Source organism: Tachypleus tridentatus, unplaced genomic scaffold, assembly GCF_004210375.1.
Source record: "Tachypleus tridentatus isolate NWPU-2018 unplaced genomic scaffold, ASM421037v1 Hic_cluster_2, whole genome shotgun sequence".
Lineage (NCBI taxonomy): Eukaryota > Metazoa > Arthropoda > Merostomata > Xiphosura > Limulidae > Tachypleus > Tachypleus tridentatus.
In genome coordinates, this window is record NW_027467782.1 from 32918461 (window position 1) to 32935204 (window position 16744).

General features: G+C 31.4%; 1 long non-coding RNA gene across 5 annotated transcripts; it reads right to left on the reverse strand.

Annotated features, from left to right (window-relative positions):
- Positions 1 to 1581: 1581 nt before the first annotated feature.
- Positions 1582 to 16732, reverse strand: LOC143243205 (uncharacterized). Of its 5 annotated transcripts, none has more exons than XR_013024203.1 (5): positions 16620 to 16732; positions 9193 to 9280; positions 6899 to 6998; positions 5854 to 6011; positions 3190 to 3821 (listed from the first exon to the last, which is right to left on the reverse strand). It is a non-coding gene; the product is annotated as an uncharacterized LOC143243205 (long non-coding RNA). The 5 variants fall into 5 exon arrangements; XR_013024202.1 differs by lacking the exon at positions 16620 to 16732 and adding an exon at positions 12155 to 12534; XR_013024201.1 differs by lacking the exon at positions 16620 to 16732 and adding an exon at positions 12155 to 12534 and having other exon boundaries at positions 6899 to 7036.
- Positions 16733 to 16744: the final 12 nt, after the last annotated feature.

Here is a 16744-nt window from a genome sequence, read left to right on the forward strand (position 1 = left end):
GGGGGGGGGTCAAGGGTGTACATCTGTCCCCGGGCGCAGCGTCAGGGTGGGGGGCCAAATTGATGTTACATAATTAGGAATGAATTTCAGAATGAAATGTTTTCCCTCTAATCAAGTAATGTCCAGTGTCCCATATATGAGAGTTGCAACGTCATGTGTTGCCACAATTTGGTTGTGATTTGGTCACGTTATACCATAACGCTGTTATGAAATCGTCAAATGCAGTCACTTCATAGCGAATAATCAACGTTGTCATGTAACATTGTGTGAACGTTGTGAAATGAACATTATATGCTGTAAATCAGTAATCAGAACGCACATTACACGAGTACTTCACCGAACAAAGTCGGTAAATTGTCTATTACTTGATCCAGTTTTGCAATGCTACCATGACCTCAGCGCCTTGTCCTTCGGGAGTAACCGAACGGCTATAACAGATAATTGACCCCCGCAAGTCTGACCAATGTTTCATGACCAATGCTGTCAGTGAACAAAGGTCATGGAGTGACATTATTCACTGGACTAAGAATGTAAGTTGAAATTCTTGATATGAGTATGCTCTCTTTGTACACACTCCCATTAAATGATCAAGAAAAAAGATGTTTAACATTACAGATATTAGTTTTGAGGTAAAGAGGACTGGAAGGTTAAACACGAACCATCTTGTAGAAGAAGAACATTGTATTGTTTGAAATGGTAATTGAGTTGTACCAGTGATGAATATTAGTAGTCTGTTCTCTTTATTATACTTTTAAAATTAAACAATAAGTTATTCTCTTGTAAACACTCTTAAACTCCTATATTTTGTTTGTTTTAATTGATTTTTTTTACCTAGTGTTTTCCTAGCATCATTACAATATGTACCTGATTTGCATGTTTGTTTGTTTTTCTCTTTATCATTTAATACTGAAACTTATGTTAGTGAACTTTCTATTTGTCTTTCCTACAAGAAAACATCTCTTAAACAGCAACTTCTATAACTTTTTAAGAAATAAAAATTCATTCAATGTTTTTAGGTAAAAATAAAATATCTACTATTTCTAAACTACTTAGTTCAGAGACGTCTCAAGAAATGTTTCCAGGAACAGAGGGTTAAAGTTAAGAGCAATGAATCTGCCATTACAGACAAGTGCTTACAATCAGACTTGATCATTATGATTTGTAAGACTCATTTAAGTCATACTGTAGATTTGCAGCTATATATACTCTATAATAGTAAATGTTGGTTTGTTCTTTTCGGTTCTTAACCCTGCAGGAGAATTTCGTCCCACATAAAATAGCTGCTTATATAGGTACAGTAATCTAAAATTACATAAAGCACATTATTTCAATGGCATTTACTGTATATGTATGGTAAGAACAAAATATATCTGTGGTAACCTGCTGCTGATATTACCAGCAAGCAGCAACAAGTTAATCCCAATCACATTATGTCAGGGTTTACAGAATGTCATCAAGACTGCATAGATTTCTTTGAAAACCTGACTGATAATTTCCATATTTTATATCCAAGAAGCTGCTGTAGTAGTGACATTTTCCAATATTAAGCTACAAGGTAGGTATCTAAAGGTTTTAAGTAAAGCTGTTGATAAACCTGGCAATTTTTATTAGAACTCATAATCAAGTATTCTTTATAAACATAATAAAGGAGAATCAGGATTAATTTAATGCATCACTTCTTAGCTTGCAGCCTAAGCAAATGTAATTATTGTCAGAAAACAACAAAATTATAAACCCTGTCATTTTGAAACTCCTTTAAAGGTAATGAGCACATTGTTTTTTGTAACTTACAAGAGGGTAACAAATTGTAAATAATGGAAAAGTAATTAAAAGTTTTAATGACATTACAAAACCTAAAAAATGATCAAATGTTTATACACTAATATTTTAGTATTATTAAAAAGGATAAACAAGTTCTTGCTTTTCTGACCCTGATGTTATGCACAAGAAACACTTTTATAGGGGTATAAAAACTGTTAATGCTGAGTTCCTTTAAATTTTTTCACGAGTAAAAATTACTGAAGACAACGATTGTATGAAAAGTTAACAAATGTTTGAAAATATCTAGATATTATTACTTTTGACTAGAATTTTCATGATACCAAAACACTGGATTAACATCTCAAAAGGACAAAAATCAAATACTATGATTACATAATGCACTAAACTCATACCTCACTAAAAAACAAAATATACAACACTTCTGTTATGTTTTACCAGATAGGGATGATAATTAACACCTAAAGGCTATAATTACCTAATAAAGCAATGTAGTTAAACCCCACTATTTAATAAAGCATGTATCACAACCACTCAAAAAACATAGCTGATTATGACCAGAAAAAAAAAATACATACCAGTAGTGTTAAAATGTGATAAAACATTGTACTGTAGCCAGCTGTGTTTTAATGTACAGAAAACCCACACAATGGCTCTCTATGGAGAGCATACGTCAGCTTCCACTTGATAAATCCACTACCACTGCTACATAGCCCATGAACACATTAGCAAATTTTTTATACGTACGGAATTTTTTCATCGTCTTGTGACTCCTAAAAATAACCCTCAAAGTTGATGATGAAAACATAATGATATGAGCTGTCTCAGATATATATTTTTTCAGCTTTACGAGATTCTAGATTGACCAAATCTAGAAATAACCAAATTGTTATTATTTTACATGAATAATAAATGTAAAAAGGTTCAATCATAAAGGAGAGATATTCTAATAAAATATAATAACTTTTAAATAGTTGTGTGAAAAAAATAGAGAAAAATTACAAATAAACTTTAAGGATATAATATAACAAGTTAGAAACTTAAAATCTCCCTCTGAATGCATTAATTAATTTAAAAACTACATGTACTTTGGACTTCAAAGGTTTATTACATGCATTAATGATCTAATGATTTCATTCATATATAATTTCAGTTAGACAATACGGTGAGTGGATGGTAGATAATATTCTAGACATATCAGACAGAATGTGTTTGTTTTGTTATAGCAAAGCAACAACGGGCTATCTGCTGTGTCTACCAAGGGGAATCAAAACCCTGACTTTAACATTATAAATTCAAACACTAACCTCTGTTCTACTAGGGAACAGACAATGAACACTTGTATAACAGTTGTTATGGGTGAATACCTTTCTAAGTTAGCATTCACAAACTTCATATCATAAAAACTGTTGTTATAACAAACTAATTACATCAATAGTATTCCAACCACTACTGTAGTTGTTGTATGCCAGTGAGCCTTATAAGCTATTAAATGCAATGGTAGCCCACATCAAAATCTTATATCAAGGTTAAAATAGCCTTCTTGTTTTCAAATTATAAATTTCTCTAAAAACACGATTCCTAATTCTTTTAGCTTTTTTCACCTCAATCAAATACATTAAACTACTGAAGGTTTTTCAATGTGTGTAAATAATCATACTTAAATAATTTTAAACCTTTACACCACTATTATTTTCTAATGGGATTCAAAACATATAGTCTTCAAAAAAAGAAACGCAAAAGGCAGAATATAAGACATATTGTTAACAAGTTTATTCTGGGTAGTTCTGTGTGACATGTGTGAAACTTTGCACAGTCACTGCTGAACATCAAAGTCTGCAAAGGCGAAGTCCGTAAGATTCCCTCGAATGTGCAAAAGGACTGTTGAAGCAGTAGACGTTGCAGTGGTGGTCCTATCCCGAAGGTGACGTAATCGGATGTAGTGATCCTGTGCGGGCGTGGTCACACGAGGTCTGCCAGATCGTGGACGGTCACGAGTTGATCCATGTTGTTGGTGACGATTCCATAGCCTTGTGATGGTGCTATATTAATATAATAAAATAAATAAATTATATATTCAAACATCTAATACCGCCCTCTACATTCCGACACTCAGGTAGCTTTCGGTCAGTTACCTCTTTCTTTGTGAACCTGACAATGACCGAAGAAGGTCGAAACGTTGTTCGCTCTTCTATGTAAAATATTTTCTCAACCCAAACGAGCCGTTTTTGCAGATCTCTCAAACAAATTTATTGGATACGCATGCGTTTTGGCGAAAATCCGATGTTTTCCTCCGTTTTCAAAGTGCACAACTTTTATTGTCATTTTGGTCTGACAATCAGTGCCTTAACACGTGTAACATCACATACTCTGAGCTTGTAACGTTATTACACATATTTCTCTTTAAAATAACAAAAATATCCCTTTTGCCTTTCTTTTTTTAAAGAGTATATTTATATATGGTGCCTTTGTTGTTAATATTTGCAATAATTTTATCAAGATACAAATAATAGTTGATACTATGGAATAAGAACCAGAATTTTATTTGATTAAGTAAGTGGTTCAAAAGTTGTATGAAGTTTAAAGTTAGGCAATTGAAAACAGATGTTTCATTTCAAAGAGAATAACTGATATTTACCAGTAAGACAGGAGCATTATGCAGTGAAAACAATATTTTATTGTTAAAAAGGCTCCATTACCTACAAAGATTCATCAGAAATCCATCATCATATCATATTATTTACAATAGGAAAATAATTAAATGTTCAAAAAAAATACCTTTCAAAATTATGTGAGAGTGTAGATGTTATCTTGTGTAATCATAGATAACTCAAATGATAAAATATTACACTTAAAATATCTTTAAAATTATTTTATAAACTGCTATAGTTTATGACTGTATATATACATATATGAAGTATAGTCAGTATATACGTATTTTTTATCAAATTAGCACTAAAATGGTGAAAATGTTTTTATATTACATTTCTATAAAATGTGCAAATATTTGAAATTTACGTAATAACATTTTATTGTGAAAATTATTTGTATTTTATCCAAAAAAATCACAAGCATAAGCAAAATAAGTAACTGAACAATTTAAAAATGTTTTCATCTTCAGTAATATTAGACCCTTTGGCTCCCTGTTAATGGCCAGTGATCCCACAAGAATATATATGTGTGTGTATGAAATTTCCAAGAATGCTTCAAATGAATGTCCTAAATGAGTTGTATTATATGCTACAACAGCAGTTTCTTTGATACTATATTATCAATCAAAGACAAAAGCTTTAAGAATTAACATTTTCACTTAATCTGCTAAGTGTATTACGTCTATTATTAATACTCTTAGGTAACATTTGAGGACTTAACTGACACCTAATAAAATTCAATTTAGATGTTAGAAAATTGCTCATACTGATGTCCAAGCCCCTAATGGCACAGCGGTATGTCTGCAGACTCACACCACTAAAATCTGGGTTTCGATGCCCCTGGTGGACAGAGCACAGATAGCCCATTGTGCAGCTTTGTGCTTAATTCTAAACAAACAAACTGATGTCCAACAAATATTCGAAATTTTGAATAACTTACAAGTTATTGTGTCACAAAATATTGTGAACTCAGATAATAAATGAGCCATTTATCCCAGTCTCATACACACTTTGAAGAACTTTAAATTGTATTTGCAATAATTAACTTACAACTACCTCTACTACTAGTTTTGAGTTTGATCAGCATCCGACATTGAATTTTAGCTTTACACATTTCATGGGTGTGAGCGCTAGTTCTAAAACTAATGCAATATCAAAAATTACAGATTAAAATCATATTAATTACTTATCTTTTCTGTTCCCTTTGTTGTGAATTCTGAATGTATTTGTGTATAAAATTATATTTTAAAGCTATAGTTTTAGTTTTATTCAAAGAGAAAATATATGATAACTTTACATAAGGTAAGTAAGCTTATACAGTGATTAAATGTATCTAGTAATAACACAATTAATAATCAACATCTCATTTACAATTCATTTAAAATAACTTAGGTGAATAAAGACATATAAATATTTAACTTACCAAAATCCATACATTAATGACATGAAATACTCAATTCTCCCATGTGTAAATAAGAGTAAAGCCACACAAATGACATCTGAGTCACAACTACCATAGGTATATCAACCAGATTTGAAGTGTGGTAAAGTTTATCAACATGTACCGGTCCCCTGGTAGAACTGGTATCAACAGAAACAAAAGTATGAGAAGAGCAATTCTCTCCCAAAACAAACAACTTGGAAGCATGAAAAGTAGTGGAAAACTAAAACTCTTGAAATGGTGTGGAATATGACAGGCTAAAATAAAAAGTGTTAAAAACAAAGAAAAACAGACTCCAAATGTCTTCTTATTGATTACATTCTTACTCAGAAACATTGTTTTACTGAAAAGAAGAAGAAATCAGTGGCTAAACCCATGAATCTAATTTCCTTAGAATTAGTCTGTATATAACGTTGAATTAAATTCCTGGAAAATCTTACCAGTAGCATGTTTAGCTATAATGGGAATTTCTATCGTCAATACACTGATCATATATTACTGCAGCAGTAATTTGGTTTGTCAACATATTAGATACCCAGAGCTTTCATAAATGTGAACAAGTGACCTCAATGTAAGGCTCAGGAAAAAGAGGAAAATACCAAAGACAGGAATTTTGTTTCTTTTGTTGTTGTGGTTTTACTTCTGAAAATATTTTTGACTATTTGAAAGCTGCAGGAATATTCTTCTATGATATCATATGTTTATTCTGGTTTATCAAGTGCAGTATGCAATAATTGATTGAAATCCAAATTATTTATTAGATAAAAATTCATCTTGACCAAAAAATATAGAATTTAAACTTTTTATATTTGAAATGAAAGATATAAACCCTTAACAGAATTAGATTTATCTACATTAATTTTTAAAAAGGTACAACTGAAGATTGTCATTTAAACTCTTAAAATGCTTCAGTAGTCTAACACTAATAATGCAAACACAGAAAACCATACAGTTGATTTAAAAAACCTTTATACTTTACATTTTTAGTAGATAATAGATACATAGATAAAAAAATAAACTACATTACCTTCATCTCTCAAGTCTACATAAATACTCTTCTTTTCACTCTTATTTTCAACATCATCGTGGGAAAACTTGCATTTGTCACCTTTCTTACACTGTCCTTACTTATAAAAAACATACAGTACAGATTTAGGATCAGTTCCTGAAATTAAAATAGTTATATCACCTTTCTGCAAGAGATGAATAAAACTGAACTGTAGCCTTGTTGAGAGTAACAAGATAAAACACTTCAATGCTGTGGTATGTGATTTACATTAAGCAGACTTTTATCACTTGTTTTGATTCACCCTAAGAATATCAGTGACCTAACTATTGAAAACACACAAAAAATTATGAAAACTCATTTAATATTAAAGATAGTTATGTACAGTATAATAATTCATGCTTTTAGTTAATATGTACACAATACTTGTACCACACACTTGTTACATAAGTTGTTTTAATTTTTAAAGTTATAAAAACAGATAAAATGTACCAACATGCATTTTTAAAATGTATAAAAATAACATTCATTAAAGTTACAGTAATATAATAGCTTATGCTTTTTGTTGTGAATGAGTTTTAGCTACATAAATAATGTCATTGTACTTATAAAGCCAATTATTGTTGGTTAGTCACAATTATCTACCTGATTTATGTCTCTGCTAAGTGTTATAACTACAGAACTCATATGGAATAAAACTGTATTTCTTTCCAACCACTCCGAAAGAAAATATTTAACTCTCACTGATAAAGAATAAATATTTATAATTACAAGTTATACATTAGTACAATTTTAGTGCCAGACCTTAAAAAAAATAATGAAAATAAATATTTAGAACTTTAAATGGGTGAAATTGTAAACCTGATGTTCCACACTTTAGAAATTCTTTTATATATGACTAATGCTAAAAAAAATCCTCACTTATGTCAGGGAAATGTATCTCTAAAAGCAGAAAGCAAAGAGGTTCCATCTTTAAACACATTTAAGACTACATGTCAAGAGCAATATTAATATGGTAGAATACATCATGATGTATTTCAGTTTCTATATAATACATAAGGTATAAAAACCATAATAATTCTGGAAAGTATTTTAACTTTTCTTGAATAACTCAGTTTGAAAGATTCAACTTATGTTATTTGCTATTTCTAAAAATAATATCTTAAAATCCTTTATCACCAACTTAGACAGCCAGATCATTGATGTATCCAAAGATAATCTGTATTAATAACATTTTATGTAGTAATTCTTAAAAGTCTTCAGTTAACTATAAAATCCTATGTTTTTTAGTACTATTAAACCTCACATTGACATATTCTCCTGCTCATTTTACACCACTTCAAAACAAGCAAAAGCAACACTAGAAAAAAAGAAAATCTTTGTATTTATATGTTTACAAAACATGCCATATCAACATGTAGGAGAGGTTAAGTGATTAACAATATATCACATATTTCGTGATGACGAGAAACCAACTTGAAGTAAAAATGTATTTCAGGACAACTGTTGCAAACTCCTTCTTTGTTAATCTGGAGATGACCTAAGAAGGTCAAAACATTGTTCTCAATTTTGTTTTGGTATCACCAGTTGTCCTAAGATACATATCACATACTTGTTATGTTACTGGAAAGTGATACAACAATGGGAATATACAAATTTCAGAATTTCCTGCTCACACTCTCTATTGAATTACATAGAAATAACTTATGAGAAAGCTAGTCTAATCTAGCATTTGTATTAGGTAAAATTAAAATAATAAACCTTTACACTCCATACAAAAATTATACTGCACAACAATTTTTTGAAATTTTTTGCTTCCTGAAAAGGTTTTGCTGATTGTGGCAGGTATCTGGTGGGAATGCACAAATATAGTTTTGGTTTTGCTTCATCAGTAGAAACTTTGAGAAATAGTCAGTTAACTGTTTACTGGCAATAACTTATTTAATTGTGTTTATGTTTGTAATACACTATTAAGTTCAACATAATTAAAAGTGTTTTGCTCCTGATTTTGTTTGTATTCAATGTCCAGTGCATCACGTTCCAGTGTTCAAGAGTAGTCAGCAAGCATTGACAAATTCCAGTTGCCCTGATATTGTTTTCCCATTGTAGCAAAACTGAAGATTTCAATGAAATTATACGTAATGGGCAAATGTGGACGTGATTTTCATGATCAGCAGCCAAACATCTATAAGGAACAGTGTTCAAGAAGCAAAAACTTTGTTGTGCAGTGTTATCTAACATTAACTTCATTCTCCACAAGCAAGGAAAGGTGACAGAAAAAAACCTATTTCTTAATATAAAGAGTAGTATTTTACCTTTCTCATCTTTCTGTGTTGTTACAGATTTTAATGTCAAGTTCAGGTCCTCAATTTCCTTCTTTTTTCTTCCTACTTGTTGATCTACCTAAGGTAATGTGAGTAGAGGGTGATTACTCTTATATTACCAACAATTTGTTTGAACCTTTGTATCAATAACTTTAATAAACATGGCATACTATTTCACTGATTAAGTAAACAAATTATGCATTACAAAGATAATTAGAGTTTTAAAATATTCAAAACATATTATGTAATAAATGTTCATTAAAAATAAAGAAAATGTGACAGCTGTTAAGATGAAAATTACACTTTATGAATTTGACATTAATGTGGTACTTTATAAGATAACTATATGGAAGTATTATTTTACACAGCCTTTCATACTGTTTTTCTTCATACTTTTCTACAGACAATGTTGATGATAATTATGAAATTACAAAGTGTTAAAGACATGTTAAAAGGTCAACAGAAAATTCTGCAGTTTCAAACACTGGTAAAAGTTAAGGTAGCCTTGGATACCTTGTTTGACTAATATTTTGAATGCTAATGCACTGTCTTCTCATAAGTTTATAAGAACTGACCACACCTTTTCAGCATGATATTAAAGCAGTAAAATGAAGTAAATAACACCCAGAATTTGCCTTTATCAGACCCAACTTAAATTCATCTGATCTATTTAGGATGTGTGTGTGTTGGTGTGCATCACCACTGAATATACCCCAAATCAGTCATTTTCTGACCTCAACAAAGTATTTGGTTATTTCAAAATCAGATTTGATACACTAGCCAAAGAATACTATAAAAAAACAGAAACAAGAAACAGTCTCATCTTTACCTGACACACCATCTCATGTGCACCAGACAAAACAATATCATCAAACAAGAAGCATCACAATGTAATTGAAAAAACAATTAGTCAACATGACTGTAATCCATCATTACTACACAACCTGTGTGAGGAAATTAGTTACTCACACAATCAGCAGAACTTCACAAGTAGCATGGAAATTTCTAAGGCAGACATAAAGACAGCTTTCTGTGCAAGATGTGAACTGCCTCTAAAAAGATTAATTTTTGATTACTGAATATTGAAGATGGTAATAATTGGACACACAAGTTGATTATTTTCATAAAATTAATTGATTACTTTGCATGAAACTAACTCATGTATCAATTCTCATTCTGATTAAGAAATTTTGAAATTTAACCATGAATTTTGCAACAAGTTATTTTATGGTCTGGCCTAAAGCTAAGCAATGTAAATCTAATTCAGATAGTCAAAGTGAGAGAAAAATAGTGCCTCCATCAACACAGATAACAATTTATTTTAGTTTCTGTTCATATACATTAAAATTACAAATGGTTGATATAAATAAATCAACTTTTTTTAGACTGTTTGCAAATTTTTAACACTGCTTCCACAGGCCAGACACCCAGGATTTGTGCTGAATGGCTATCCTTAATAAATAAAATCATTCTAGAATGAGCTAAAACTCACTTTTAGAGTTTTCTGGTTGAACAAAAATCTCCTACAAAGTTTTATGAAAAAAATATGCAGATTTAGTAATGCTATTGAAAGTTTTTGACTCCCATAGTACACAGTAGTAAACTTGGAAGATGTGTATGTTATGTTATTAACTATTTGTTCTCATTCTTGCTCTTTGTTTTCAGAGTAGGTACAAAGGCCATGACCTTCACATCAGTGGGATAATTCTCATCTAGCTATTTCAAAAGTTTGTTCTTCAATCTATCTTTCATTTCTTTAAACATCATTGACTAGAATATCAGTGCAAGTATAACTTTTTCTGGCAAAACTTGTTGCACATTATTGGCATATGAGAATAGTTTTGTATCATCAGATTTAATTGTATTTCCAGTCATGTTCATAAGATCATCTGGATCTCCTGGAAGTAATGTAGTACTAAAAATCCTTAATCCTGCCATGCAGAATGCAAGCAATCAACTGTTCTTTTCAAGAGCACTGAAACTTGATGCTTTTCATCGAGCTTCTTGATTTGGAAAGTTTAATGTTGTTGTGCATTCAATACCAAATTGAATCGGCATTGCTCCTGTGCCATGTTGAAATACCACAACGTCTTGCTTTTACACTTCAATTTTGGATTATCTGCATCATTCATTCAGTGTCACAAACTCCATGGGATCCTCAAGTTCTGCTAGACATTTCGTCTTCATCACTCTCCAGTGGAATAGATGAATCAGTCCTTTATTTTCTCTTTCTTCATACTTTTAAATTACCTTGCAGTTCTTTCACACCTGTTTTTTATGCAATTTTGACCTCTAAGTCTGAACCATTACATCTACACTGTCACTTTGAACTTACAAGTCACTTTCTTCTTTTCCTGTATCAATGTTACTTTATCAATACAGGATCAGCACACTTAATCACTGAATGTTGTAGCATGTTGACATCTGTTTTGTGGCCAGCTGTAGATCAAATTTTCACAAAGTGTGCAACAGTTATCTGTATTTTGGCCAATCAGGTTTTGGTAAAGGTATCAACCAATTAACTAAAGATCCGAAGTGACTGCAAAGTGCAATTATCTACCCATGCTGTTTTTGGTCTTGTATCTGAATTTGATTTAATGAAAAACTATTTAATATTATAAAAACTAGTTTTTCATAGTTTAAAACTTGCACATAAAGAGTCATTAATACAATTAAGTTATAAAGAGAAGTACTTGCCCTGTTAAGTGCTCTTGAAGCTTTACTAGTTGCTTCACGTGTACAAGTGACAGTAAGAATAAAACCATAATAACCTGTAGGACTCACTCAACCACTAGAAATACCTTTTTCTGATTACAATAGAGCCACAATTCAAAGCACGTTTTTCACCATTGCCTTTAAAGTCTAAAAATTGTAAATTTACAATTTATGTAGTCCCAACTTATAAGTTATATACTAATAATTTCATTTTAAAATGTTGTCCAAATCTACTTACATAATTCGGCAGACACTACTTGTAATGAGAATGAACAATTATTAATTATGTGGTTAACTAACTCGTTTTCGTATTAACCCTCACAGACCAGCATTAGGCTTAGCAGCTACGATAAATTCAAGTTACAGTACATTTTTACAAGTACAAATATTGCACTGGTTAACATTTACAATGTCCTTGTACACGACAATAAAATTTAAATATGTTTCACTTTTTTCTTCTTGTAAATTTTCTTTTCTGATTCGTTTGATTTTTCCTTGGGGTGATCACTTCACATAAATAAATCTATAAACATTTTACTGCATCATATCTTTTAACCCCAACGTATTGAATGCAATATTTTGCTTGCAAATTGTCAGTGACCTGCGTAGTAAGCTACATGTGTTATCAAGCGACCTCTACAACTCCAAAAAAGTGCCAAGCGAATCTGCAAGAAAATTCTCGTCATATTAAGAATATTAAAAAGCTTATGTATGCTTATATTCTTGTCATTGTTAGTAGAATAGAATATTTTGTAATTCTAGCGGTATTATGAGGTTAAAAGGTGACAAATAGGACTTGGATGATATCACAATAGTTGTCTCCAGATCCTAAGGTAAGTAATTAATGTGATTGTAATCTGTAATGTTTAATATTGCATTAGTACTAAAACTGGCTCATGCCACGAAGGCCGGCATGGCCTAGCGTAAAGCGTGTGACTCGTATACGAGGGTGGGTTGCGCCAGCGTCAGCGCTAAACATGCTACGCCTCCAGCCGTGGGGTGTATAATGTTACGGTCAATCCCACTATTCGTTGGTAAAGAGTAGCCCAAGAGTTGGCGGTGGGTGGTGATGACTAGCTGCCTTCCCTCTAGTCTTACACTGCTAAATTAGGGACGGCTAGCACAGATAGCCCTCAGTAGCTTTGTGCGAAATTCCCAAACAAACAAACAAATGCCCACAAAATGTGTAAAGCTAAAATTCTCGTCGGATGTTGATCAAAGCTGGTAGTAGCGGTAGTTGTGAGTTTATTATTGCAATTACAAACTATAAATTAAAGTACTTCAAAGTGTATATGAGATTGGGATAAATGGCTCATTTATTATTTGAGTTCATATTGTTTTGTGATACAATAACTTGTAAGTTACTCAAAATTTCGAATAGAAAGACTTACATTTTCAAAGCAGTATAGTTTTGTAATAAACTTTTCAAATTCCGAGTGAAAATTCGTTGGATATCAGTTTGTTTGTTTGTTCAGAATTAAGCACAAAGCTGCACAATGGGCTATCTGTGCTCTGCCTACCATGGGCTTCGAAACCCTGGTTTTAGTGGTGTGAGCCTGCAAACAAACCGCTGTACCATTTGAGGCTTGGACATCAGTATGAGCACCTTTCTAAAATCTAAATTGTATTTCATTAGGTGTCAATTAAGTCCTAAAACGTAACCTTAAGAATATTAACAATAGAAATAATACATTTAGCAGATTAAAAATAAAATATTAGTTCTTAAAGCTATAGTCTTTGATTGACAATGTAGTACCAAAGAAACTGCTGTTGTGGCATATAACACAATTCATTAAGGATGTTCATTCGAAGCATTCAATTTCACACACACACACACACACACACACACACACATATATATATATACATACATTCTTTTGGGATCACTGGCCATTAATAGGAAGCCAAAGGGTCTGATAATAATGAAGATGAAAAAAGTTCTTAAACTGTTCAGTTACTTATTTTGCTTATGCTTGTGACGTTTTGGATAAAATACATATAATTTTCACAATAAAGATTATTACTTAAATCTCAAATATTTGCGTATTTTATACAAATTTATTATAAAAACATTTTCATCATTTCAGTGTTGAGTTGATAAAAATACACATGTACTGATTATACTTTATATATGTATATATTTGTTTGTTTGTTTTGAATTTCGTGCAAAACTGCTCGAGGGCTATCTGCGCTAGACATTCCTAATTTAGCAGTTTAAGACTAGAGGGAAGGCAGCTAGTCATCACCACCCAGCGTAACTTTTGGGCTAATATTTTACCAACGAATAATGGGATTGACCGTCACATTATAACCTTCCCACGGTTAAAAGGGCGAGCATGTTTAATGTGACGGGGACTCTCAAAGTAATTACAGGTATTAGAAAATATTTCTTCTGTCTGGTGATAAGGAGGGTGAGAAACTTCAAATTCAGAAATAATCCACAGTACAAATGACTCAATAAAGGAAAATGAATACTGAATACTACATGTTGTCTTCGTTTCTTTGTATCAGAAACATTCACGCTGAAAAGTAAAACAACAAAATATGTTTTGTGAGGTGGATAGACTTAAAAGTACATTATTTTGTTATTTTGCTTCTCTTGTACTCCTGGAAGGTTCTACATTTATGTTATTTCCTCTGAGACCTGAATATCCACCTTGGTGTTTGCCTTATATGGAGACTGCTACTCCTTTACCAACGAATAGTGGGATTGACTGTAACATTATAAAGCCCCATGGCTGGGTGGGCGGCGTGTTTGGTGTGACGGGATTATTTACCCGTGACCCTCGGATTCGAGTCGAACACCTTAACACGCTTGGCCATGTCGGACCATATATGTATATATACAGTCATAAACTTTCGGTTGTAAAACAATTTTAAAAATATTTTTTAGCATAATATTTTTACAATTTGAGTTATCTATAAGTATATAAGATAACGTGTACACTCTTGCATAATTTTAAAAGGTAATAGTTTTTATACATTTAATTATTTTCCTACTGTAAATTGTTGTTTTGTTTTTGAATTTCGCGCAAAGCTACTCGAGGGCTACCTGCGCTAGTTGTCCCTAATTTAAGACTAGAGGGAAGGTTGCTAGTCATCACCACCAATGACAACTCTTGAACTACTCTTTTACCAACGTACAGTTGGATAGACTGAACCATTATAACGCCTCCACAGCTGAAAGGTCAAGCATGTTTGGTAAAAGACTAACCTAGGTAGTTAAGGTTGTGTTTTGTAAAATATAATCACATTTCAGTTACATTATGCATGTATGTATATTATTACTATTTTCAAATTAATTTTTAAATTTCAGTCATTATTCATAAAACAGAAAACTATGTGAACAAATATAGAAAATAATTATCTTTGTTACCTACAAATGTTAAGGTTTATACTTGCTTGGCATAAACTGTAAACATTGTTAAATTTAACACGAAAAAATATAAAACAAAATAATCTTTTTTAAATTTTATATATGCATTTTGAAATGACAAAAAATATATAAATTATTATGTAAATGCCATAGAATTTCACTGCAATGTATCAAGGCTACCAACTAAGCAGCATTTGGGTCTAAAAATACATCCAATCTCCATTTTGTCTATATTTATTTAAAAGGTGGTTCTTTAGTACTTAAGCCTTGCAAAGGCTGAGAAAAGAATGTGAAGGAGAAGTCTGAGCTTTTGATTTGCTATGTATACCTCATGAAGTGCAGTGGGTTATGTGTAAAAATATGGTTTCAAAAATGGAAAAGGAGACAGAGCAATTATGGTGGATTCATTGAACAGAATGATATCTCAGGACACAGAAAATATAAGAGGTTCTTATTTTATATTCCAGCTTGCAATATTAATAATTTGAGTTTGTAACTCATAAGAAACTAGAGATGTTGTATTGTGAGCTTTATAAAATGTAATATGACCAAACACATCACATGACAAAAAAAACTGATATTTAGCAATCTTATTTTGATATTTATTTTCAAATTAAGAAATTAAATAATGTATAGTTTTTATGCCAAATTTACTGACATGAATTTATAAAATAGTAGTTCAATAATATTTTGAATATAACTCTACAAACATGATAACATGCCCTCTGCCTCCAATCCATAGGAAATTTGCCTCGATGGGGTTAATCACTACAAAAAATTTATGCTTTGCCTGAGTAGTAACAATATTATAATAAGTAATTTACATCAGTTCCATATTCCTTGAAGGGATAGTAAATTAATTAGAGAGGAGACAGGGAGTAGACATCACAATTTTCATACTGTATAAAATTAAGAACTCAAACTGACATAATATATTACATGTTTTAACATTTGATTTATTATCTTTATTTGTGACCATCTTTATTTGAAGATGTTGATACTACTATCATGATATTCTGTAAAAGGGTTGCAAAGTGCAGAAAAGGGTGCTTGTATAGAAAATGTTAAACATAAAAAAAATATAAAGACAAATTAGATTTAAAGGAAAAAATAGTAAAATTTATCAGAAGATGTTAATTCAACAGTGTTTGTAAATGCAACATAACCCTGAAATTGTCAAGCCAAGTCATTCAGCATAGATGTATATGATATAATGATGAATTTGTTTGATGAAGAAAAATTCTGAGTGTGAAAAAACATATACTTATACTGTGTAGAAATTTAGCAATAAAATATTTTGTGAAATAAACAACCTAGGCACACACACCTTTTCTTTTCTGATTTCTCTAATGTAGTCATAACTCGGTCATAATACTTGGCTAAATGGAAGTGACCTTCTTCCCATTCAGGCTGAATGGCAACCACATCTCGGTACATTAGAATAAGAACATT